This window comes from Calidris pugnax, unplaced genomic scaffold, assembly GCF_001431845.1.
Source record: "Calidris pugnax isolate Ruff unplaced genomic scaffold, ASM143184v1 scaffold13, whole genome shotgun sequence".
In the NCBI taxonomy this organism is placed as follows: Eukaryota; Metazoa; Chordata; class Aves; order Charadriiformes; family Scolopacidae; genus Calidris; species Calidris pugnax.
Window position 1 is genome coordinate 20,420,052 of NW_015090810.1, and position 27,926 is coordinate 20,447,977.

General features: G+C 38.8%; 1 protein-coding gene across 3 annotated transcripts in view; it reads left to right on the top strand.

The window, feature by feature from the left end:
* Window positions 1-27,926, top strand: part of DLGAP1 (discs, large (Drosophila) homolog-associated protein 1) — a 504,110-nt gene that overhangs the window by 41,000 nt on the left and 435,184 nt on the right. The window contains exon 1 of one of the 3 annotated variants that reach the window (XM_014938663.1): window positions 20,472-20,489. The exons of the other annotated variants lie outside the window; for them this stretch is intronic. The gene's annotated coding sequence lies outside the window, so the exon portion shown is untranslated. Of the gene's footprint in view, window positions 1-20,471; window positions 20,490-27,926 lie in introns of those variants that run through there. 3 annotated transcript variants of the gene reach the window in all.

Below are 27,926 nucleotides of genomic sequence, written 5' to 3' on the forward strand. Positions count from 1 at the left end.
TTTTAAGCTGGTGTTTATTTCTTGTTTGATGTTTGGGTTATGGCTTTTTTCCTTTCTTTCTTTTTTAAGATCCATCATGCAGAATGGTAAAGAAGATACCCAGAAGGAGAGCTTTTGTTGCTGTTTTTTTCCTTCTTATTTTGGCCAGACTAATCACTGCATGTATAAGGCTGATTTGCTTGTTTGCTGTCAGGCCTTGAACAATGGAATCATCTTGAAAGTATTTCCCTTCAAAATATGATGCAACAGAAAAGCTTATCCTGAACAGTAAACAGTGTTTAGGTCATTAGCATGATGATAGTGACCACAGCAATCTATAATCAGCATTGTTTAGCTTCTGAGTTGGATTTTTCAAAGCTGGCTGCTGATGTCCTTTGAGATGTCCCCTGGAAATGCCCACACATCCTAGCTGGGTGACTGAATGTGAGGAGTGTGCAGGAGCCTCATGGGCAGAGGGGTTTCTCTTCTCTGCTTGTTTGCCTTACTGAGATGGCTTTGACTGCTATGTGATTCTTTTCCCAAACTTTTGGCTTCATGACCTTACACCTGACTTTTAGAATATCAGAACTGGAGGACAGCTCAGGCAGTGGCAGTATATGAATCTTGTTTTAGTCGTACCTGTTGTCACTAAATGTCTAGAAAGCACGTTGCCATTAGGGAAGCAAGATCTGCTGCTCCCTCTATGTTTTTTTGAACGTTCCCTGTTGAAGACTCTGGCCAGCAAGGTATTTTTTTCCTAAGTGCTGCTGAGCTATAACTGATGCAAAGGTGCCTTGTATTACAGTGCTTGCTACAGTGCTCAAAACCTTGCCATTATAAAACTCACACAAAGCCAGTTCGCAAACACATGGCAAGACTTTCCTGGTCATTGCAAGGTCTTCTTGTCCTCTGCCTGCTCTGTGTGTGCATCTGGCCGTGCAGCTTTGCAGGGCAGCCCCTCCAGGCCCTCCTTGTGGGTCTGTCTAAAGGAGAGTTGGATTTGGGAGGCCAGAGATGACACAAAGCCCTGCCAGCTGCCATCACCCCCATGGTGGGAAGCATCTGTGGGGAAGGTCCTGCTGGCCTGAAACACAGCTGTCTGGCACAGACAGAGCCAGACAGACATCTTAACTCTTGTCTCAAGTACCTCAGAATGGTACTCAGCGTGCCTACTATGCTCTTCATTTCACATCAGGCTTGTTTTACTAGTCTGCAAGTGCACTGCAGCTGATTTCAGCCAGGCTTTATGATGGGTAACAGTTTAGGTGAAGAAGCCACCAGCTGTGATGCTTCTTGTTTGGTTCAGGAGAGCCCAAGGTGGGCTCTTCTCCATCAGAGGACAATGTGCATTTGCCTCTGCTGCTTTCAGGTGGGGCTATTAACACTATTAACAGTGGAGCTGTGAGACCAGGCAGTTCTTCTTCCCAGATTGAGTAGCTTCCTCTTCAGATTGCTTTTTTTTTGACTGCAGCAAGTTGCTTGAACGGAGCGAAAGCCACCAGCTTTGCTTAAGCTTTATGCAGTAGGTGGCCACAGCTAGAGAGAGTTACCAAAAAAGCCCACCAGGGCTTTTGCTCTCTGATTCCATGATTAGAGCAATTAGACAGAAAGGCAAATAATTTGAAAGCCTTGTTTCAGTGGAGCATAGCCGGGTTGTTGGAAAGGCATTGGTTCCTCATGCCAGAGCAAGTGTCTGTGGAAACAACCCCTAGGAAGGTTGGCTCCTTCCCCACCACCAGCCATCACCATGGGACCTTATGCCAGCTGTACCAGGCTGCAAATAACCCATCTAGCTGGTTAAAGGGAGTTGTGTACATTGCTATTCAAGCAATACCAACAGTATCTGAGAATTAGTTTGGTGGGATTGCATCTTCCACATTCCCAGGGGTTAGACAGTGAGATGAGACCCACTTTTGGGTAGCAATCAGGGAGAAATGCATCATGTCTGACCTCCTCAAGAACATTTTTTGTGAAATGTTAAATTTCCAAGTCTTTTTCTCTACATGTCATATTTCTCCACCCACTCTCCCTTGCTTAGAGGTGTTTAAAAATGCTTGGAATGGAAACACATATGAAAAATATTTAATCACAGCAACAGCCCTGTGTGGAGCATTCTGTTTAGCTAAAAGTCTGTATAATCCGCATGTCAGCAAGCACTTGGAGACGTTACATGGGCTGTTATCTCTAATCACCCAAAGATGTTTTATAACTCTAAGAACAACATTGACAGCCTTTGCTGGACCAACACAGCATAGTCTTTGCCACTTACACTGTCTCTTGGAGTAGCGAGAGAAACATCACTGTGCCTGATACTAAGATCTGGTAGATGTTGGTTTTAATGGCAATCAGCATGCAGCTGTTTTCACAATTGTTTAAAAGTCATATTCAGAGCGCCTAAAAAAACTGGAGCAGGAACCAGTGTGATCCAATTTAGAATGCATAGCAACATTGGTGTACTAATTATAATTTTGCCACAAGCAATTGTCACAGTCATAAAACTGCCAGTCTGTTTGGTGGTGGGCAGCTTTCTATTTCACAGACATCTGGCAGAATCAGCAGAGGACGATTAGCTTGCCAGACTGCCGGCTGCGTGCAAGAACAAAAAAATCTCAGTGTTGAGGTAGGCTGGAGAAACCAGTGAATTCTGCAGCAGAGATGGTGGGCTTAAGCGCTGCAAAGTGGAATATCATTTGGCATTTAACAAACAAGGCTGTGAACGCGTCATGTCGCTTCTTACAGCTTCAAAGCTGCTTGTTTTGTTGCTCTCAAGCTATTCTGTCCCCTTCAGAACACAAATAGTTCTGATATTTTTATACCTGAGAAATATTGGAGGTGCTTTTGTAGCGGGGAGGGTAAGCTAGCTTTGCCATGAGTTTCATGTATTGAAGAGCAGACTGTTGAACTGGTTTAGGATAGGACTGAGGGCCATTACATAATTTGCAGTCTCCTGCATCCCAGAGACGGAGATATACCTCTGATAAGTTATATACTTACCTGAAATCAGTTGGACATTTTCCAATGACATGGACTGGCACTGAGAAAATGCCATATTGAAACGGGCACGATGTGAGAGTATCATTCTTTCATTGTAGAGCTTTCCAGCCCAATTTCAATATCTCATTTCATTTCAATAACATGTCAAATTCTATTTCAACTTCATGCAGTAACAAAGAAAATGGAAAAATACTTTGAGCCTTTCATATGGTTTCAAAGGGTTTAAATTTATAAAGAAAGGGGAAAGTTTCTTCCTTTTTTTTTTTTTTTCCTGAACACAGCAGAATTCTGTTTTAAAATCCCTATGTTTGCAGTTGGAAGTTACCATCAGGTGCAATATGGCTGAGGTCCTCCCTTTCCCACTCGCTGCTGCTGCTTGAAGAGCTGCAGGAAGCCTCCCTGGTGGGCAGCACTGCTGTCATCTTGTTATTTACCTCTGCAGCAAACGGGTTCTGCCTCTCAGAGCGAGAGGCAGACCTGGAGCTTGCCGTACTCCTTCTTTTCCCTAGATACACAATGTATTTTCCTATATAACAATAAACTAAGTTTGGTAAAATATGTAACAGTTCACATTAAGAAGTTCCGATTGATTTTTAGTGGACAAAAGTTATCTGGAGCAATGAGTGTTCTATCTTACTGCATTGTTCACCTTGTCTAGGTGAAGGTTGTGATGTTTTAATTCTGTTGCTTATTGTATACACATAATTTATGGAAAGATAGTTGTTGATCAACTCTTTGGATCAAATGGGTCAAATGCTTACCCTCAAAACAAAACAGGATTGAATGCAATTTACCTAACTAAACATCGATCCTACAGGAGGCGGCAACTGGGCTCTTTTGTGGAGATATTTTGAGGCCACATTATCCATATTTTATCCATGCTTTATTCAAAGAAATATAAAGGACAATTAACTACATGAGAAAATTATTATAGAGCAGGCTAGGCATGTTTTGTTCTTAGAAAATGAAGACATTAGAACAGGTTTGTCGTTTTTCTTTTTTTCACTGTTGTGCTTGGTTGCATTTTTTACCTATCAGAAATAATAATAGTAAAATCATAATTTAAGAAATAGTAATAAAAATAGTAATTTAATAAGCAATAATAATTGTAAAAGGGTTAAGTAGCTGGAACTTTGTGTTGGTTACTTTTCCTGGGGGCCAGATTCTCAGGAGGCTGTGTCTGAAGGTCCCTTCCTGAGCTCTGTTTCAAATCCAACGCAGCTTATCCTGGTTTTAAGAAAAAGCCCTCCCTAGTACTTATAGAAAACTAAAACTTATCTACTCTTTAATTTACAATGGCAAACTAAATTGGGAATTGGGAATTTTCACACACATGTCATGGCACAAATAACTTTTTGAAAATATTTTGCCAATATGAACAGACAGGTTTTCACAGTAAGGTTACTGATGAGATGAGTGACAGTAGGAGAAGGACTTTAGTCTGTTTTGTTTGGCATGGAAACATGATTTTCTAAATTTCCAGGAATTTAAATGCCTCTTCTCTGCTTTCATCTGCTAGTATACATGATGCTAGAATATTATAAAACTGTAGCTATTAATAAAGCAGCACACAAAAGAACTCTCAAAATTCATTCGCATGTGGGAAAGAACATATCTTGAGAAAATCATGTTTAAACTTTTTTATATAAATGGTGGCAGTGGATTATGGTAGATAAGTCTCAGCAATATTTGCAGTGGTTACTTACCATGTATTGAAAATGTGTACCTTACCAAAATAGCAACTTGATTCAAATACCAGTTCAAAAGCAATTTTCACACACAGATAATTACTCCAAATAAAAATAATTGCATTTCTTCTTCTGAAGGTACAGGAATTAAATTAACTTCTGATATTTTAATGACCCTATGATTTAACATTCTATAGGTAACCCAGATAATATATGTTAAGTTCTTCTGTGAACGTTGCAGTGTATGTTGTGTATGCCAGAAGAAATGTTGGGGCACTCTTCCATCTCTCCTTCCCTTCCCCCACCCCATCTTTTGTGTTCGTTCCTAGATAAAAAGTGGAGAAGGAGCGAGGCTTTCTGTGTTGGCATTGTGAATTGCAGCACAGCTACAAAAAAACTCTTGTCCTTTAAACGACTGCTGCGAGTAGCGGACGGAAGTAGGGCTTGCTTTGAGCTAGGAACGGGCAGCGAGAGCAGAAAATAATGACAGAGGGCACAGACACTCTGCTGAAGGCAGCGCTTGTCCTGCCCATATGCCCTCTAACAGTCAACAAATTATTTGGTGTGGAAAACACTGGCTACTCTTTCTGCATCATTTTCTCAGTGTAAGAGAGAAGATGTAAAGAATAACGTGATGTGGGGGAAGGGAGGAGAGATCTTTGCAAAGCGGCTTCCAGCGTGCTGTCGTTGAGGGGAAAAGGGAAAATGTTTTGGGAAAGAGCTACTGCAGCTGAATAGGAACATTCAGAGAGACTCCGGGACTCTCTCTGTACGATGCACCTCCTTTTCCTACAGCCTTGCTCATCTTTGGTGTATGTTGGCTCCCAGTAAGCCTCCTTCTATGGTGCAGGAATATAATTGCACTTGTGAAAAGACTGATCCAAAGTTTGTGACCCTGTTGAAAGCAGCATGATGAAAAAGGAAACAGGGCTTATAGAAAGAGGCAATATCTTTCCCTTAGACTCACTGGACGGGGGCAAACATAAGAGCTTTTGTTTCAGAGTAACTTTATCACGTTCTTAAGGAATGGTGCCTGCAAGCTTGCCTTATTTTCCCTGCAAACCTTGATTCCCATCTATCCTTAGGCCATCACGCTGCAAATCTACTGCTACATATTAAAAGGATCACATCATATATAGAAAAAAAACCCTGTTAAAATCACATTCACTTTGGAATTTCAATTAATGCTTGGTCATCTTCTGTTCCTCTTTTATGTCTCTTGCCTTTTGTGGAGCAGGTTTGAAAATGACTACGGCTGCAGCAGAGATTAAACCCATCTAAGCAGAATGTCAGCATTGCATTAAGTCCTTAGCATGCTTCGGGGTCAACTCTCTTATCATGTTACCTGATGTTTTTAACTCGCCATAATTGCTGAGATGGCTTTTAATCGCAGGTGTGAAGAGACATATTATTGCGTGCTTGTCTTAGTTAAGTTAATAGTGCTAATCACAAAAATATTGTGCCAAATAATTTTTGAAAGGTTATCTCAAAATAAAATTGCCTCCACAGATTCTCCGCCAGGAATGGTGAGAGATTTCAGTTAGAATAGCACTTCAAAACCTTATTCTTTCTGTGACTTCAGATATTGTCTTTGGAGAAAAAGATGATAATGTATTTGCCCTTCAGCAGCTTGAGGAAAGAGAATTCACTGAGATTTCCTTTTATTTTGTAAATAGTATTGAAGGAGGCAAATGATGGTCTCTTTCGGCTGCAGAGTCCTCAGTCTCGGCATTTGCATGAGGCAAGTTGGAAATGCTAGCACGACTTGATTTATTTATATGGATAGTGAAGCATTGAAATATATGCTTGCTGTTATCATGGTAAAATTATTGATGATAACTGACATGAGATCACAGGAATTTCAGATGGGCACTGACAAGGTGAGAGACTGAGAAAGCTAGGTAGAACCATGTAGGGAAAGTATATTTGGGACCCCTCAGGCACTTCCTGAGAGGTTTGATTGTGACCATTCATGAATAATAACTAGACACCATTAGAACAAAATTGAAGATGCTGTCATGCACAAAACCTGTTAATAAGAGTGTTGAAGCTATTATATAAAAATATATAACCTTTTCTTATTTGAAGTGGATTTCTATAACTGGATTTCTATAACCATTATAAAGGAAAATGCAATCTTTACTTTGAGTTAATGGCTTCCTGGGGAAACAAGGAGCCTACCTGTGAAACTCAGAGTCGTGAGATGCTGGGACAAAGAGCTTAGCTGGATTCAGTCAAGAAGCAAAAGCATACAATTTGGCCCTTTACAGGCAGCTACCATGACACCTTATATAAATTAGTTACTCGTTATCTGGGAATATTAAGTACGTTTCATAAAGAGGGCAGGGAAATAATGGAAATCATGGAAAATTTATACTCTTTCTCCTAATGGCAAAACTTTTATGTATACACCAAGTATGTTAGATTAAATAGCCTCTGGGAAAAAAAAAAAACCCTGGTCCTGTGTTACTGCTCTGCTGGAATGCAATGAGGGTGCTTTTGGGAAGGTCCATGGTATGTAATTCCAATCCTGTCTACACATTTCTGCAGTCTTTCTGAAGTTCACTGCCCCACTGTCTGCATGAATTGGCCATTTGTGTGAGTTAGAAGTTTTATACTTCAGATGTTTTTTTTCTGGTTTTCAGTAGTTTGAGAACAGCTGGATGTGGGCACAAGGGAAGTAATCTTAACTTTGGGTTAATGAATTATAAGGGAATTGTTTAACCATGGACTTCAATAACATGAGGTACCGGGACAAAGAGTCTATTTGGTTTCAATCAAGAAACATTGTGTAAAATTTGGACCTTTGTAGAGAGTTACAATGACATCTGTAGAAGAGTTCTAAATCAGTAGATATCTGTAAAATACTTAGCTTTGTCCTTCTACACATTTTTTAAAAAAATGCAGGTGCACTGTAAAGTATTATCTTTCATAGTCATACTTTATATGGAATATATAAAGTATATAAACCTGAAAGGGTTATCAAGCATTGGAATAGGCTGCCCAGGGAAGCGGTTGAGGCACCATCCCTGGAGGTGTTCAAAAGACGGGTTGACTTGGTCCTCAGGAATATGGTTTAGTGATTTTTATTTCTTATTTATTTTTTTGTCAGAGTTAGGTTGGTGGTTGGACTAGATGATCTTTAAGGTCCCTTCCAACTTAGACAATTCTATGATTCTATGATATTTAACTGCATAAACAAGTCCTTCATTGGTAGCATGTTATTATATTGCCCTGTTAAAGGATATATGTGCCACAGACGAAATGAACATCAAAAATTACTTGTCTAGCAGATTTTATTTTTTTTTCAGAGTTGAAAAGAAACTCCTAAGGGTCTATTTTCAGTAAAATATTCCTAAAGCTACTGATGCTGATTAAACTGACCTATGAGTAATGGATATTGTCTTGTGGTGGACGTGATAATATGTGCTAGTGATAATGAAAATAATTTCTTGACAATTCATTTTTCTTGAGAACTCAATTTAAAATTTTTCTATCTTTTGTTGTTGGTAAGTGTCTTAGTCATTTTTCAACCTATTTTGTCATCAAAAGCTTGTGAAATCCAGGGGTTCTGGGGAGTCAGTCTTCTAAAGTTTGTAACTCAGAAGTTTTTCTTCACTTTTTTCTCATAACTCTTCCACTTCGTGTCCTTTTAAACTGAACCCCTGGAAAAATCCTTAGAAGTAGACTTTTTTGTGGGTTGCTTAGTTTCTTTAGCTTGTTTTCCTTTTTTTTTTAATTCAATTCATGTAAAGGAAATTTTTATTAAAGAGAATATTAATTAATGTTAATAAAGTTTTAGAGCTGAAATGTAGGTGTACACAGGTGAGGAACAACTTTTGGTGCTCTGTACTGCCAAAACAACATTTTAAGTCCATCTCTTTCTGAAGGCTGGGGTTTCAGTGCAAGTTGTATGCCTGTCTCCCAATGCTTCCTAGCTGTGCAATGGATGTTTCTTTCTCCTGCAAGCGCTGGAGACAGCGTGTATCTCAAAAGTCTCCTTCCTGGATACTCTTGAGTTAATCTCTCCTCTACTGGATAATCCCCTCTTTTCTCTGGAAAAGGCATGAGCCTTGGAAGACATTATGCAGGTCTTCAGTATCCTTGTGGACTCAGCTCTTTTTGGTCAGCCTACAAATGTAGAGAGGAAATGATTTGCAGTGCCACTTAATGGAACTGTGTAACTGTAGGTAGTGTGCAGGTTATTAACAAAAGTGAGCTTTACTTCCTCTCCACCCCCATCTGTAAATGAAATCAAAGCTTTTTTTTTTTTTGCTTATTTTAGAATTATGTGATTAAACTTGACAACACATTTTAATCCAATGGAGCGCTTGCTACTTACTCTCATGCTGTCTTCAACTACAAACTTGTTCATTAAATGGGAATTATGGATATCTAAAATATTTATATTGGGAGATAAGCATAAGCTTAAGATCACTGTCTGACTTCTTATGGTAGGAGCTTTACTTACTTTTTTCCAGTGGTTGTTGTAAACAGAAATCATTAACTCCAAAATAGATTTCAGAGGCATTTTTAAAGGCCATAAACACCTGGAAATCTGCCACCATTGTCTTGAAAGGATGCTACAGCATTAAGAGTTGTAAACGCACCTAACTAAAGAAAGATGTTACTCAGCACATGTTTGTAATATTTTTTTAGCATGTGCTCCTCAGCATTTTGCGCAGCTATCATGAACAGAGACTTCTTGGGTATTGCAGCAGAAGCTGCAAAAAGAGAAGTGGTAGCAACTAAACCCCGCAGTGAAGGAAACGCTGCCCCAAGTGCTGTCTGCAAACCTGCATCCGATGTGATGTCCAGTCCTACGGCACATGGGATCACCAAGCCTTGCTAAGTTTAAAGTACAGTAATCCTCTTTTGTGCACTAACACGTGTAGATTCTTTATAACAGCTTAGATGGTAATTAGCAGGGGATTTCGGATTCATTGACTGGATACAAATATAGCATCGGGGAGGGAAAGACCCAGGCAGCAGTTCTCAAATGAGGGGTCACTAATGCAATAAGGATTGTAGCATTTATGGGGGTGGGGATGAGCCAGCAGAATTTCGAGGAGGGTGAGCGTTACTAGCGTTTGGGATTGCAAACATAGAGATGGAGTCCTAATTAGAAACAGGTAAAGGCTGTCTTGGCTGGGAGAAGTTTCTGTTTAGATACCTGTTTTCTCTGACATTTTGTAACCATAGATGTAAATCCTTCAGGGCTGTCACCCAGCGGGCTGTGTCAGCGGCTACTGTTCTGCTCTTGAAGTATTAGGAGAATTGTAGCTGTGAATTAGCCTTAATAATTTAGTTTATTTTAGTATGCCTTACGAGAATGGGCCTGGGGTGAACTGAGAACGAAGTGAGTTGAGCTGTATCCACCTGACCTTGTTTTACCTGCAGATGCATTACCACTGCAGTCAAATGAAAGAAAATGAAAGATGTTGCACATTTTAATATTCAGCAGATTGATGTAGTCGCCAAAAGAATCTCACTGCAAATGCATTCACTCTTTCTGCTTACAAGTTTTCTACATTTTAGCTATTCAACTGGTAATAATGAAATATCACATCATATTTCTGGTCCCACTGCCAGATAGCAAAGTTGAGAAAACGCAGGAGAATTTGCAGGCCTAGGGCTTAAGGAAGTAATGAAAATACTTTTAATTTTCTTTTAGTACGTGGGAGGAATGTTATTTTTGTAAGAACAAGATTTATATTAGCTCTAAATGCAAACTCAGATCCTAGAAATACAAGCTGAATTCACACCCTTATGTGACTTAGGACATACAAGTTCAGCTATTAGTTTATGTATCGCCTGTTGCATGCTCACTTTTTTGTCAGGAGAGCCAAGGGGCTGGAGTATATAGCCCTAGGTGAGAGCTAGCTTTGAACAACGGTTTGAATTTTAAAAAAAACTTCCTGTTAAAGATGTATCTGCATTGAATTTTTAATTTATTTTTTTTTAAGCAACAATAATGGCTTTATTTTAACTCTGACTTATAGTGAGCTTATCGGTTTCTTTACCAAGAATATGCCTTGGCAACTCTTTTTTTAAAAAAACATTTAATAAATGCTATAATAATAGGCATTTATTAAATGTATGAAAAATTCTCTATTCCTTCTCTGTCCTGCCCATAAGATACTAACCAAGTAACAAAACCCCATTTGTTATATTCAATATATTGAATATTTTACAATTAAAAAGTCATCGCGATTTTCATCAACACTTTTATTTTTTAATGAATGCTCCACAACTCATTTTGCTTGATCCTTGCATTAGTTTCTCCCTCTCCCTCCCTTTCAGAGCACTAAATAAACAACCCTCCTGCTTGAGGCTGCTCCTTGATGAACTCTGAAGTCTCGTGTTCTTTTATGTTTTTGTGAAAATATCTGTGCTATTAATGGCTTTCCTTGCTTTCAGTAGCAGCCCTGAAGAAGTGCACCAAGAAATATTTCAATAGATTTAAGACTGAAAGCAAAAGGGAGATGACTAAGTCTATGGAAACAGTTGCTTTCTGTTTCAGCTGCCAAGATGAAGATGTTCTATGAGCGGTCAGAAAAGCACACATTGAAACTTCACTTTTACATCAAAATGCGCAAGTTGTGTGCTGTCAGCAAAGGCTGGTGACAGTGAGACAGTGATCAGGCCCTCCCTCAAACCGGGAAGTGCTGGGTTTCAACCCATCCTTTCCTATGGGAGACTGAATCACTGGACAGCAGCTTCCCCTCATGGGTGCTGAGCTCAACCTGATTTTGAGCCACAAGGCTGCAGGTTGACCAGCTCAGGTAGATGTGAAGGTGCCTCCAGCTCCTGGCATTTGATTGCTTACGGCCCATGAACAGCTGTTTCTCCTCTCTTCCTAAAGCAGATGTAAACACTATGCAAGCCACCCACGGAGTCGTGTAGAAAAGCATATCTGAGGTTGGGTTTTTTCCTGTTAAAGCTATCTTGTACAACAAATTGGCAATACTAAATACTTTATTGTACAGGGAAAGACAAAAAAATCTCCAGCTCTTTGGTCAAAAGTTGTATCCAAGAATGTGTCTTTCCCCAGTTTTGTCAGCGTTGATCTACTTCTATTTTTTTATTTAGTTTTCATTCTACCCAAAATTATTCTGTATTTTTAAGACCCAATTTCACAGATAGTTGGAAAACATCTGAAGAGGCATTTTTAGATCATGAACTAGTTGCAGAATATTTTGACCTACTTCTGTAGATGAACCTAGAAATTTGAAAGGAAAATAAGTGTTGCCTTCAATGAATCTTAATACTATCTATTTTGGAAGACATCATTCTTGTTTACAGTTTATATGAGAACTTTGTCAAACCTGTATTGAATATTAATATGAGAGAAAAGCCACAGAAAGAAACTTTTCAGCAGAAAAATATTTGAGTGCAAGGTTAACTATTGTGTCAATAGCTCCTGTATGCTGGTATGTTACCACTTTGCGTCTCTGTGCCACTACTCACCGTGTGCATAGTACCTGTAACTTCCTTGGGATTTATTTCTAGAGACCAGAAGGCACACTAGGCTGTTGCGCTGACAAGACATACTAGTATTATCTCATCCCTGATGAAATTCATAACACCCTTAATACTTCTCAATGCCAAAGAATCTTAATAGGTCATTTCCATCACGACTGCCAGGGTTCTCCTGAGATCGCTTCTTCGTCTGTTTTAATCATGATTAGGCATTCCATTTTTCTCACCGCTTTGTTTTCAATTGATTTGCCTAATTAATGCATCCAAGCTAGTAAGCAAATAGAGGGGAACAGGGCAAACTGTGGAGTAGTCATTTCTTTTGTAGCTGTGCTATTCTATTGTTTTCAGTTCCACGTTAACTCCGGTTCATATAATCTTTTTTCTTACTCCATATGACTCACAGGCTAAACAGAGCAGATGGGGGAGTGATTTCAGACAGTGACCTCATTTCTGCACATACTACTTCTCAAAAAGAGACAGCAATCAACTTGTCTTACAAAAAGGAAAAGTTTTTTTTTTCCCTGTTTCTGCATTATAGACATGAATAATTTTGAAAAGATAAAAGGGCAAAGGGGAAGAGTCTAAGCTTCCACCACTACCAGTGTGTTCTGCTCTTCTGAGCTAGCTTAAAGAACACTGTTAAACCTTTGGGTCCAGCCTCCTTGAAATCTCCTTTCACGCTATACTTTTAGCTCTTCTTTATGTATGAAGTGTCCAAAAGATTGTTTTATTAGTGAAATACTTTTAAATTTAAACATGTTATATTTCTTTATAGGGTAATTTCTACTCGTCTGTGAGTCTGAAGTTAATCAGGTATTGAATTGGTTACAGTGTTTTGGTCTAAGCTGCAGTCTCTATTGCTTCAGACAAATACACATGTTAATGATTGCAAATTGCTATCAAGAAGTAGGAGTTCTCAAAAAAATCTGTGTCTGCAATGAATAACTGTTCTTGTTTTTTCCTGTGGTCTTTATTGTGATGACTAGTCCAAGATAAAACACAGCTGGATGAAATTTCCATAAAATAGGAAACGTCTAACAATTTTCATTTTCTGTAAACGCTAGCCAATACATACATACAGAGCAATGATCAGTCTTGAGATCATAGAGTGGAATATAAAACTGTAAGTGAAAGACAAGAATAACATTTCAGTAGCACCTTGGGTTTGATATTTACCTTTGCTCCAGTAGTATTTGCATCATTAAGCAGACAGTGCTCCAATCTTGCTTTGGTGTTAAACTGTTGGGAATATGTCCTTAAAGCTCTCAACAGTTTTCTATTTTCTTCAAATCTCCAATCCAATGAGCCAAGCTTTTACAAAAGAACCTTCCCTTTCGAAAGATGAATATTACTATACTCAGAGGAAATATTTAAGGTTTAGAGTCAGAATATCCTGAAGCTTAAGAAAAGAAGTAAATAAGTGTCTGTATTTTTAAGCATATTTAAAATGTTAATATATATTAAACCTGGTCTTCTGAGTTTTGGAAGAGGTATGAAATCATAAACCTAAAGTGTCATCAATTATTAATAAGCTGTAATAGAAAGGAGCTAATTATTTTAATTTATTTAAAGTTAATTTCTCTGCATACAGTTACCTAAGGATAGAAATATTAGTGAATATTATACTTAATTTGCTTAAAGAGCGGGTAGCATGGTAAAACCAGAGATTTGTTGCATTATAATCACAAATATTTATACAAACATTTTTTGAATCATATTTATTTCTTAGACAAAAATTTCTAGAAGTTATGAAATTATAGAAAGGATGACATCAATGCTCATAAATTACCTTATGTGAATCTATAAAGAATAATTATCGGAAGGAGTAATTACTATAAGACACTGACAGGAGAGTGGAGAGTTCTGGGTTACTGATGAAATAGTTGCCCGATTTGACAAAACATGAACACATGTTATGTCCTGTGAGTTGACATTGCCTCTTTTAAGGGTAACTTTGGTCAGTATTTGGAGCTTTATTATTAGAGGTGATCTCTGCCAAAATTCAGTCATACAGGGGGACTTCTGAGAGGTAGATTTTCTGAGTTTGCTCATTTTTTTGGAAAAAAAATGACTTGCTAATTTCTGTGAGAAATTAGCATTCTTTTTGTTGGGTTTTTTTTGTTTGTTTTTCTTTTACCACTGAAGGTATTACTCTCCATTTGACATCTACGTATTGTTCTCTGTAGGAAGAATCTGTGGGTGGATGATAAGACTTAATCCTGACCAAGGCAAAGAGAGACGCATTTATGCCCTGACAACCTGCTCTCCGATTCTAACCAGTACTGGGGAATAGCATAGCGAAGCTGAAGCAGAGACTTTAATCCACTTTCTTACTTTATTTTCTTGTAAATGACCCCTAATAGTGGAGAGGCATTCATGATTTGTGGCTTTTTCCTCTGTCCTGCCCTTCAAGCACTGCACGCAATCTGTGAGCCAGCGCTCCAGATCAGAGGGGAGCGATGCCAAGCCCTGCCGTGGGAGACTGGCTCTGCTGCTCGGGGCTGTGTGGCCAGAAGCTCTCTGAACTTGCCGGTCATCCTCAGCACATGTCTTCCCTAATCCCTGCTGAGGTTTGACGTGTACTGGAGGTGGAGTTTCTTACTCTCTTATTATTTCCTTTGCGAGACTTCAATGTAGTTATTGTTCACCCCAGAAAATGAGAGAAAAATAAGATGACTGTACTTTCAACATTATACAACAAAGGAAGCCAGAGGTCATATATGATTTTATATAGTCCTCAGAATATGTGTGATATGCTGGGTTTTGTGACCTGTAAAAATATTTCCCTTTTTGAAGAGGTGAATTTCTATTCATGGGGCACTGGAAAATCACAAATTTCTGAGCAGAGTGGCTGTAGTCATTTACCTTGTTCTGCAAATAACTTTACAAACATACATCAGGATAACAGATTTTTCCATTACTTAAGAATTGTTTAAACTCCTTTAAGTGTTTGTTGTGGTGGGAGAGGATGAAAAGCACTTTCATAGGCTAGTTAGGAAAAAATCCCATTACATCTGTTATGTAGATACTGTGAAATAATATTAGAACAAAAAATATTGAAGAAGGAGGGTGAGGAGAATATTAGGAATTTCCTTTTCTCACAAAGCAGGTAAAATGCTCCATCAAGGATCCTCTCCCCCAGTGAAACTCATCCTGATTAGTTTAATTATGCAAAGATTAGTCTTTGCTTCTTTTCTCTAAATCACAGTAATGATGGTACTGTCAGACTACAGAAGAGGTACTAAGCATCTCATAGGAAGTCTTTTCTAAACCTTTAGTATAAGCTGAGGATAGAAATGTATCTTTCAGTGTATTATTTTTCTTAAAAATTGCTGTTTCAGTAATTTAAATGGAGATACCACTCACATTTTAACATGTAAATACTTCTCTCATGGATCCATATTTTATTTGATGTTTAAAAATGTTTAAATTTTTTAAATAGAAAGACCATTTTATGACTTCCACAGTGTCAGAAAAAACTGTTGTATGAGCACTAGCAGCTAATGTACTTCACAAACACTTTGCTCAACATGAAGGCTGCAGACATGACTCTGTGTCTGTTGACATAAGTGTGGGGCAAAGTAGCCAGTCAGGGTCAACGCTTGTATGGAATCATGAAGTTACTAGAAACTGATTAAAAAGAGGTTTTGTTTACCAGTGAGGATTCATATATCAAAACATCTGCAGTCTTTCACCATGAAGCCCAGGAGTAAGGCAGCTGGATGTGTAAGATGCTGAGGCTGGCCACTGGGAAACAGAAAATCACCTGCCTGAGTCTCGTGCTGTGATGGTGTCAGATCTGACACGCAGTTATAGCAAGAGGTGGTACAGTGTCACCTGGACTGCTTTGCTCACTCATCTAGTTGTCAGCTTCAGTTCCCGCAGAAATGTAATCTCATCTCTAATGCTTTTCTGATGCTTTTCTTTACTTCAGCCCGGTTCTCAAGGACTCTCTCTATTAGAAGACTATTATAGGTAGAGATGGCTTTCAAAGACATTTGCTGCGTCCTGATGAAGTCGCTCTGAGGCAGGGCATTTCCCTCACTCGTTCCCTCTCTACAAGTGAAAAGGCACTTGTAAGGGAACTAGGTGTCTGCTCCCTAATGGAGACCGAGTGTCTGTTTTGTCCTAGTGGTCCTGATTACACGTATGGACCTACAAGGCACACAGAAGGGAAGGTGGCCATTAGGCGTGAAAGCTGCTTATTTGCATGCATGCCTCCCTTCAAGTACTTATTCAGTGTTTGTACTTATTTAGTCTTTGTACTATTTAGCAAGTATGTGTACTTGCTAAAATATCAGTACTTGCTTATACCAACAACAGAAGGTCAGAACCTCCCTTTGGAAAGCTGGGGGGGTCAGAGTAGGGGAAGGCAGCCTGCTCCCCATCTGCTCTGCCTTTGCTCCCTTGTGCCTGCCTTACGGGCCTCATTTTCCTGGTTTTGTAAAACCACTTTCTGATATGCTGGTTAGAGTTGTATAAACGTATACACATGCGTATTGGTAATGACCAGATATTCCTTAAGGTTATGCATTAAAAATAATCGTACAATAAAAGAGAGAGTCTTGTGACAAATAAAAATTACATTAGAGAAAAATTCCATTTTATGATCCCCAGGGCTTAAAATATGAGGATTGTCTGAAGTATTAGCGGCAATGAAGAGAATAATAATTTTCTTGCTGATTACTCAAATGTTTTCACAACTTCCAGCTACAAGGCATGGATTCACAGTGCTTTTGACTAGAAAAATAGCCTTTTGCATCACAATGTCCCTTCTTTGGGCATAGGGGATTAATAAGCTTTTTGTGAGTAGTAAGTCTCTTTCATGCAATATGTGAATTCATAACAGCTTACATTATAATTAGAGAGTAATTTAGATTCATTGACTGTATACAATTATGGTTTTCCCTTGTCTGATTTCTCTGACCTACGCTTTAGATTGTACCTCACAATGCACCTCCTACATTAAGCATCATTATAATTCCCACTGACTAGTGATGTATTTTCCATGGTATTTAAGAGATTTCTCAAGGGAATACTGCAAATCCTGTAAGTAAAAAAATACCACAGTGCAATAAATAGCCATTTTTAATGGCATCCATTATTTTCCCAAGATGTAATGTCTCAGGGGGCCTGAGTCCAGCAGGGACTCTGATTAGCCCGAAGTCCTTTATAAATCTGCCTCCTCTTGTTACATATCACTCCTCCCCTCACAGGCATTTGAAGTTGTTCCTCACTTAGCACAGCAGCTCTGCACAAAAGCTCCTTCCATTTGGTTTTCTCTGTAAGTCCTGGGAGAGTTTCCTGATTGATGGTAGCGTGTTCAGCCAGTGGACATTAGTGGGTTGAATTATTGCCACTAGTGCGTTAGCTTTCAGAAAAGTTTAGGTTAACACTTGTCTTTGGCTGTGATAATATTTCTTTTTATTGTAATCGGTTCTTCTAACCTTGTGTTATTTCTATCAAATCTCAGATTGTATCATTAATCTGCTTTTGTGTCCTGTTATTGCCTCAGCACACCAAGTAGGAGCTATGACAAATATTGCTCTGGAAAACTGCTAAGCAGTAGCTGACTCTTGCTAGCCTGGTTAGGAGGAATAAACACCCCAATTGCATGGGGAATTTTATGAGTCATTTATGAGAAGATAGTTTTAAAGTGTCCGAAAAAGTTGGAGATCATTGAGGCAATAAAGATATAAAATCCGACTCCAGTTTTTGGTATCATCCAAAGAACATCATGCTTGTGTTATATTACTGCATGTAACATAACACATGTTATGTCACATGTGTATGTCACACGTGTATTGGTGGATACAGAGTAACAGGTGAACTCCAAACACAGCAAGAGAAAAAAACAGAACTGAGGATGTTAACGCATCATTTGGTGCTGTTCTGTGACTCATGTTCCACCCCATGATACTTAATCACAATGAAATGCCATAAAGATACACTGGAAAAAGTGGGATGATAGCTGACTTTCAGCAGTTTTTCAGGTACTTTTACTGGCAGCAAAACTTAAATATTGCATAAAAATTAAAAATAAAAAAAAAAAATCTGGGTTTCTTCAGAGAGACTGTTAAAGCTGTACATAAAATTGAACAATGCTTTAAACTTCAAAGGTTCAGCCTCCTACAAAATTCTTTTGCACATCTGATTGCCAAAATTCTTGGCCATCAAGTATGAACATGTCTTTCTGGATTCCTTCTCAAAATGTCACTCTGTGCATTCACAGTAGATTGAAAAAATGGGGATCTACAGTGGAGAGAAAGGTGAAGAGAAGTGATGTGAATATTTAATCTCCTTGTGATCATCAGTCAATATAAAATCATAATTACTTATAAAAGGCAGAAGCCTAACTTATCTAATTTTTAAAGCAACTGCTGATGAATTGGATGGGAAGTGTATCTGTAATGCTTTTAAAGGTATTTGGAAAAGTGGAGAAGAAGAGGGAATCTCCTTTCTGCTTCCTTGAGAAATGATATCAAAGTAAAATTATCCAGGCAACAATTTAAGCCTTTTAAGAGCTGAATTAGTATTCCAATGGTATTTCTACACTTCAAAGAGTTTTGATCTTATTGACCGTCACTGCACTTCCAGGGTTCTCTTTTTCATATATTTAATCCTTTAGGTAGATGGGTAACTTGGCAAATAACAAGAGACAGTTTAAATTAATATTCTGACAGCTGCACTTGTAGTAAATAAAATACTTGGTAGGTAACCTAGGTGCCAGAGGATAAACTGGAAACAGATAGTAAAGAATCAAGGTAGAATTCTTACAAATGTTTAAGGTTATGCTTGTTTCCCCACATGAGCAATATCACTGCTGATAGTAGGAACATTTTCAGTGACTAAGGCAGTATGTGTTTGCAAAACTGGGACCTTAAACACTTTCCATGGTCTCAGCATGGTAGGGAAAACAAATATTCCTTTCAGAAAATTTGAAAAGGAAGTATGCCATAAGAATAAATCTGAAAACAGATCTATCTAGATGGATTTTTTTTCCTAAATTGGTAGAATTGTTCAGTGCTAGAAACCACCATTTTGCTTCCAAAATGCTAAGTCCATTGATTGCTTTGAGAATTAAAGCAAGCTAAATGAATAAGTGTACAGAACTCCAAACTTTGAATTATTTACTATACACAGATAGAATATCCCCAGGAGGGACTGGAACAGTTGTTATCTGAAGGTTCAGTTCACTCAGTTAATAAGAGCTTCTGGTGATTTGGTAGATATTTGGAGGAAAATAGATCTGGCGACAAGCCTGAAGACATTACTCTAGCTTCAGGCTGCAAGAAATGTGGCACATTTATTTACAAGGGAGGGGAGGAAAGGGAGACTGTTTAAAAAAGACTAAAAAAAAGTAGATAAACTAACGCTCCATTTTCAGCATCTCTCAGCTTGAAATATAGTGAAGCACATAATGTCCCTGTAGCTACAGCAGGCTTCCTCATAAATACTGGTGACATGCTGAATACTTTAAGAAAAGGAATGGAAGTCATTAGACTTCTCATTAATGGCATAGCTGTTGGGTAAGAGTCCTAACTACTGCTGAAGCATGAAAAGACACCCTGGCAACTGCTGATCTGCCAAAAGATTTCTTCCTCCCCTGCTATTTCCATTGGATCTTTTCTTTACGAACAGTGAGGATCCTGAAATGTAAGATGTGAACCATGATGTGAAAGATGTAAGACCTAAGTAGGTATATTAAGCAAAGGTCTCATCAAAGCAGAAGCTTCTTCCATTCTCATTCAATAGCCTGGTGCTTCTTGTCTTAATCATGTGTGCAGGCCTACAGAAACTTTAAAGTATGAAAAACAAAATGCTTTAAAAATTGTTTTTATGATCTTTAATTTAAGTCATTTTTTCTGATGTCTGTGACAGATGGTGAAAACTGAGATAGCACCACAACTGTGTGAGGCAGAAGTAAATGTAGATCTAAAATGACTGAAAGTGCTTGCAAAGATTAATTACTGTAGAGGGATATGCATGCCATAGCTGGCACAGTCTCTCTATATTATACGTAAGTATATTTGATTATATAAGTTCAAAAATAGCTTTTGTGCAGTGACTCAGATGCCTTTTTATTTTTGATGTGCATTAACTTTCATAAATTCCTTTGATGTAAACCAAACTCCACATTCTCTGCATCATCAGTATGACTTTTTTGGATATTTTGTTGTAAAATGTAAGAAAGAGAGCATGCTGCCCCAGCTACACCTTGACAAACTGGATCATTCATTATATGCTTGCTTATAAACAACATTCATGCCACAGCAGGATGAAAAACTAGTACATTTTAACATGAAACAGGCCACCATTCTCCCACCTTCTGCATCAGAAAAGCAGGTAGGTTGCCTAGGAGAAGACTGCAGGTACAAAATATTCTATGTTAATGAAGGGTATGAATTTGTAATAAATCAGATGTTCTAGGATTACTATTTAGTCATGTTCTGCCTCCTATATGTAATGCAACTTAGTCATTAGAAAGGAGGAACTGACAGATAAATTTGCATTTATGATAGGGTAATAGCATGGACATTGGAAGTAATTTTAGAATAGATTCTGGGAACGCATAAGAAATACCATTGATTATTGATTAATAGCTTCCTATTTGGAAGGAAATCATCCATTTTGAAGATACCAGGTATGGAAACACAGTTTGAAGCAGTAAGAGGGCATAAAATCTTTGTGACTGACCAGGAAGTCAGCTTTGAAAAGCAAATCCCTTGCTTGCAGTTTCTGTATTTTCCTTTGCTCTTGCATGCTCAGCTCTTCATTTCCTGCACCTCTAGGAAATGGGCCAGAGGGTAGCTTTATCTAAATTGCAGTGAAAGCTCCTTGCAGAGTTGAAAGCGACTGCTTCTGCTTGGCCAGGGCTCCTTTGCCTTGCCAACAGCATTAGCCAACTGGAGAATGAGCACCTGACATTTCTGGGCCTCTGGTCTTGGGTGAGGAAGGGGAAAAGAAGGTTGTTCTACTCTGTCAATTGTAGGTCTAATGCATGAGAGAAAATGGGTCTATTGTCCAAGATCTGGCCTAGTGGTACGGTTTTTTGATATATGCAAATATCTCCTGTTGCCCCAGATTCAGCTCAATTGGATGCTGTTCTTCTGGTCAGGATTTCAAAGAATGTAAGTTCAGTGCCCTTACAGAAGAAGAACTTGAATGAGCTGCAACTTTTTTTTTTTCTTTTGCTATTGTTGCTAAAATGCAAGACTTGGAGGCAGAGATATTTTTCATAATGGGATGAGGAAAAACTAGTAGCCTTATAGAAGTTGTAGAAAGACTGCTTTCTAGTCAGTTTTCAGCATAGTACCTGCATAGGAAGATTCTTCTTTTCTTCCATACATATGATACTCCTCATATTAGTTTGCTTCCTAAAAGAGAAAAAAATATTTCACAGAAGCATGGAATCATATAATGGTTTGGGTTGGGAGGGACTGATCATCTTGTTCCAACCCCCCTGACATGGGCAGGGACACCTCAAGCTATTTGTAGTTTGATGCATCAGAAATCAGCACAATCTCTTTTTCTTCCATTTGGAACGTTAATTACTGTTTTTGATGAACACTCTATTAAAGTTGCTAATAAAATTATTGCATTTAGCTGATCTGTTTCATCCAAAATTCTATACGTTTTATTGCTAATAGGCTTTATTTATCTTGAAGTATGCACACTATCTTGCATACATTGCCTATACTCTTCTTTTTTCTTCATCTTTTCATTGCTTGCTAGTATAGTGCAGAAAGAATCCAATTATTCCTCCTTTTGCAGGTTGATGATTAAAGACCCTTACCTTGGCTATTTAGCCATGCGGTTATTTTAGCATAAACACAGTTGTCAAACAAGGATACAGGGCTATGATTCTATTTTCTTATTCAAGCAGAAGTGCTTTTGACTCAGGGAACAGCGATCTATTTAGTATTCCTCTAACATGCTGTACAGTGTACACCTTAAGGGTGGTTTGTTACCAGGTGCAAGTAACTTAGCTCCTGCTAGAATCACGGGGTAGGCTCAAAGGCCATCTAATCCAACACCCCTGCTCAAAGCAGGAACATCTAGACCAGGTTGCTTGGGATTGTGTTTACTTGGCCAGAAACACAGACTCCACAGCCTCGCTTAGGTGACCTGGTCTTGTGTTCAACCATCCTTACAATAAAAAGAGTGATGTTTACGTTTAAACAGAACTTCTTCTATTTTAGTTTGTGCCCATTGATTCTTGTCCTATCAGTGGGCACCTCTGAGAAGAGTCTGGGTCTATCTTCTTTAGCCCCTCCACCAGGTATTTATACACATTGATAAGATCCCTTCCGACCCTTCTCTTCTCCAGGCTGAACAGATCCGTCTCTCTCAGCCTCTGGACTCACTCCAATACATCCATGTCTGTCTTCTACTGAGGAGTCCAGAACTCAGCATAAAGTTGACTCTGGGTCTTGTGCACCAGATAGATAATTTCCTAGACTTTACATTCCTTTAAATCAACCAGACAATCTTTCTCCCTGTCTGTTAGAGTGAGCTTTTCTGAGGAGCATGCAGCTCTTTCTTTCCCAGTGGGATCTTATATTGATCTTGCTGCCTGGACTCTAAATCAGAATACAAAAGCTATCTGTAGCAAAATACTGCCTTTGACAATAGCTACAAAAATGGCAGGTCTTCTGGTCTAGAAGACTGGGAGATGTAATAGCAAAAGATTTATCTGAAAAACAATGGGGGCAAATTTGAAATGTTACCTTAAATCATTGCTCATCAGAAGTCGAATTTAAGGAAAATAAATAGAATGGGGTGGACTAGACAGAACAGATAATTTTGATATCCCAGAATCATTTTACTGAACAGCGGTGATGGAAGTGAGTCATTTTGCTCACTATGACTCAAAGCCGTTTCATATAAAATCAAGGTCTGTAATCTCTTTGCCTAGTGTAAATTATACTTGAATGGCAATAGGAAGACAAATGCTATTTATAAAGATGAGTGAAATCAGTTAGTATGCTGATTGGATAGTAAGAAAAAAATAAAAGATGGAGATTAATCTCTGCAAATTTACACGGCTTAGAAGAAATGTCTTTCGGTTTAGTGTTGTGAAATACTGTGTACCAGCAGTATGAGCTATATACAATATAGATACAATAGGTCTTTTTTACCTTCTGCCTTGTTACCTGCAAGAGTACATGCCTGGAAATGGTGTGCTAACCTGCTACTAAACATGAAAAGTAGTTTTTACTCATTTTCCATTGAGTAAGAATGGAAAGAATTCAGCTGAACTCCTTGCACATGGATGTGCCTGTTGATTCACATTGGAATTTTCAAGCAGAAAAAAAAAAATCATGCAGTGGAATTGTCTTTTCCCAGTAAAGCAAAAAAAAACATCTACAATATAGACCTACAGTGGAGACATTATTATTTCTTTTCACTGCTGTGCTAGTGGTAACTCTCTGAGGTTATTTCTAGGACCACAATTAGATTCTTGCATCTTGATTTTGACATTGCATTTAAACCTTTTCAGCATGAGTTTAAAGGAATTGTGCCTGGATGTCGTGTCTCATTTACTCGTTACTGTCACTGCTGGTTTTTCCCCCGAAGTAAAAGGTTAAGAAAGACACACCGATTTCATTATGGATTGAGGGAACACAGTGAGCAGACAAGACTATCTGTCTAGTGCTCTAAGTCTTTGGCTGGATTTTCAGTACAGTGCTTTCCTCCCAGATGCTTCGGGTTTTCCCAAAGCACTCCTGGTTTTAGCTGCCTGAAACTTTCCATCCCAGCAAGCTCTTTAAGGGTAGAAACTTTTCTCCAATTCCTTGTCCCCTGCCTTTTGCCTTTCCTCTCCTTTGTTTGGAAAGACAATTTTTTTCAGAGAACAGGAACCCAGTGATCCAGACCATAGCAAACTGGTCCCAGATTCTGCTTCCTTACTAGAATGAATGAAAAGAAAAATTCCAAGAAGCAAATATAGTGGAATTTTCTTTCTCATTTTTCTTACACTGAGGCGTCCCATGGGACAGTACTATTGTGTCTGAATCACCTTTTGTGTATAGGCAGCACCATCCATGTCCATCAGCTTGGGATATGGTTCAGAGGAGGTGAACTGGCATTAATCTTCAAATGATGTATATTAAATTTGTAAATTTACAACTATAAGGTAGTTAATGAAATATCAATATTTTTTCTTGAACATCTACATATGAAATGATGAGAAAATACAAATTAAATCCAATTGTGCTTATCACTTCTTCATGCCAAAGATCTTGACTCTAGTTGTGAACATCTAGGGATGGGACTAAAACAATTGTGCTACTTAACCAAACACTCCTTGTCTCCAGTGATATCGTTCAGGAACTTTTTTTCTCTTCCCTCCTATGTAAGTAATCATATTTACTGACATAAATGCTGAAGCAATACTTTTGTTCTTTTGCTGTACTTCATTACGGAGTGAAAGTGACTGTGCATGGTTCAGTCTCTAAGGATTAACAACCTAAATAAGCATATATTATGCTGGAGTCAGAACCTTTCCACTGTGTAAGCAATACAGCTACTGCTTTCAGAAAAAATGTGATGCAAGAGCTAAAGCTTAAAAGTCAACTTGTTAAATCCAAATTTATCTGGTTTTTGTCATTGCCATTCATTCACTCATACCATAGAAGGTGGTGGGATTTTATTATTTATTTATTTTAAGCTTTTCTGCAAAGATTTGACAGAGGTGCTCTATTGGCATGGTCTTAAAACATACTGTGTCTTGATACTTCTCATAGAGAGGATTCTGTAGTCCCTGTACAGTTTTACCAAAAGGACTTCTTGTAGATGAATTCTATTATTCTATTGTTCTCCAGCTTAAGTGGGACTAACTCTGGAATGAAGCAGTAAATTTTGTCCTCAAAGATTTATACAGGTGTTTTTTAATGATTCAATTTACATGTTTGTACTCTGGCGATAACCATTCCATTGCAAGTGACATAATTCAAATAAAGGTCACTAAATGTTACATTTTAAGCAGCTGTGAGTTATTAAATCATGTAGACGCTACACCATTTTTTCATAAAAACCCATGACAGATACTCCTTATTTTAATGTAGATAAATACTTGGTAAAAATTGTGAAAGTAAATTAGGTTGGGCATTAAAGCATTTCTGTTTTTATTTAAAAGTCTATGCTTTTCTGGAGACTGAATATCATGCAGTATATAATAATCTTTAACAAAGAGAATGTACTTTTTTCCCTGTAATATCCAGAGTGATCCAGCTATATTAGACTTGGGACTGGAAAATTATACTGCTTTGACTATATAGAATAATTTACCACTAGAATCACCATATTCTGCAAAAAGGCCTGTTCTGCCAAGGTAGTATCATTAAACTTCTGTTCAAATTCCTGGAAAATATCACAGGAGTCTAGAAGTTTGCAAGGATGCCTAGAATTTAGTCATAAAATACAGCAGCAGTGAAGCATGAATGCAATGTCCTAACTGCAGAGGTGCCATATTCTGTTTGACCCTATAAATCTGGTCCAGCTCCTGTTGTTCCAAGTACTTTGTATCTATGTGATCACTTCATTTCCCAGTTCTGATCAGGAAGGATTAAATTACTGCCATCCAAGTACTGCTCAAAATCTATGGTGAGAGTTAATAGAAAAGCGAATTAGACTGATGGGCAAGTGTTCCCAATCGAACTGCAACTAATCTGTTGATTTTCTTTAGCAAAGAGAAGCCAAGCCTGATGCTTGATAGCATCAGGATGCTATCAGGTCATGTCTGTGCTAGGGCAATTCCAGTACCTCCACCATCCCTTTTAGAGTCTCCCTGCATCCACGTGAAGGACAGCACCCTGGTCCCCTGGGCTACAGAAGCCGGTCAGATGTGGGGTGCAGTCAGAATGGCAGGTTCCCTGACTTCCACCAGCCTGATCCGAGTTGATCAGGTGCAGGGCTGCTCAGAGGAAGACAGAACAGCCCTGACTGCATGGTTTCCTTTGCCCAATATTCCTTTTCCCTTCTGATAGATAATCAGCCCAAACTTGTTTTACTCTTTCCCTCATTAGCCCTGGGTTTGCCAATTCCATGCTCTTATTAATTCTAGCTTGACGAGAGCCCCTGCTAGCCTGGCACCCCTTTTCACTGTACTTTGATGTTATTCACCCAAGGGGAGTTTCTGATACTTCCCTTCCACTTTGGTAGTTTATCCCACTGTTCACTATTGTCTTACTAGTTTTAGACCACTTTAGGTTCTGCTACGTACTGATCTTCTTTGATTTTGTACAAAGTCCAGCCAACTCTCACATTTTTCCTTGATAGTTTGACCTCTGGCCAGGGCTCCCCATCTGCCTGTGTACCTGAACTGAGGGATCTCATTTTGGTTACGGATAATTACTTGTGTACAACGCCATGATTCGGGCTCAACAAAACTTTGTCTTATCTCCTGTGTGGCCACACTTGTATGTTGCAGCTCTGCTGGTGATACTTTGATAGTGATTGCAGACTGGGACCTGGGCAGGTGAAGAAAACGTTGATCCCAGAACCAAAGAAGGGTCCATGCAGGTGTCCCGTCACTAGCAGATACTAGGCATTTCTCCTTTGGCCTGACCTGGAAATGGAGATACCTTACAGCATACGGCCCGTGGCTGTGTTCCTTGCTGTATTCTCCCCAACATGTGCATGTGCATGCACGCACACTTGACTGTTAAAGATTACTGAATTATAAATCAGAGTGATTAGGAAATGAGGGAATCAGTTACTGCTGCAGTGGTGGAGGGGTCTGTTGCATTACAAGAATTTTATAAACCTATGATAGTGCAAACTTACCTTCCAGCTCTTTGTGCATCCAGTAGGGATGCTGGAATTACAGCAGTGAATCAAGCCAAAGACTCACCCAGTTCACCACTTTGTGTATCTCACAGTTTCAAATAATAGGTCCTTCAGAGAAATACACTGAGTGAGACAAATGCGCTGAGTGTCTTAAGATCTTTTTAATCCTGATATCCAAAGACATTTCCTGTGTATGGATGACCACTTCTGCATGCTCCCACCTGCTAGACCCCCTTTGCATCCTTCTGAATGAGGAACACCAGAGCTGAAAGCAGTATCCTGGAAACTGGCCAATGCATTACAACGTATAGGGAGGCCATTTTCTTCCTTTCTCTTGATTTGCATCTATGAACAGCGCTTGGTGGTTTGGTATGTCAGTCAGTCTTTGCATGGTATGTGTGGCAGGCCTTTAACTACTTAAGTAAAATTTCTTCTAAACAATGTCATTGAAGTTTGTCATAATCTTTGCGTTTATCTTTGAACTTGTAGTTAGTTCACTGGTTTCCTGAAGTTAGTTTTGTATCTGTTTTTCAGAGCGGGTTTATCCTGGATGTATGTATTAACTGAACTGACCACAGCAATAGCTTTTCCCCTCTACTAGCTGGAAAGCTAGGAGGTAAAATTAAACCTGACTGAAAAAGGTGATGCATTATTGTTTGGATGCCTTTGAGAAGCTGTGATAGGATTGCAGTGAAATAAAAAAATTCCCCCTGCTGTGGCCTGTCCTATTTCTAATCACTATTCTTCAACGCTTTGAGCACTGACTATTGCTCCTTTGCTGCTACAAGAATGGATGCATTTGAGAGAGGCAAGGTGAGGGTATCTCGAAGGTATACTGGCACAGTGTTTGCTGCTGCCTGTCATGGCAGAAGTGAGTGTAGCGGCAGAGTCTAACCCAGTGTTTTGGTTCTCACTGGCATCATGCTTTTCACTCATGCCAGGTCATCAGCAATGGATCCCTAGGACAAGGAGGGAGCACTCTTCACAAAA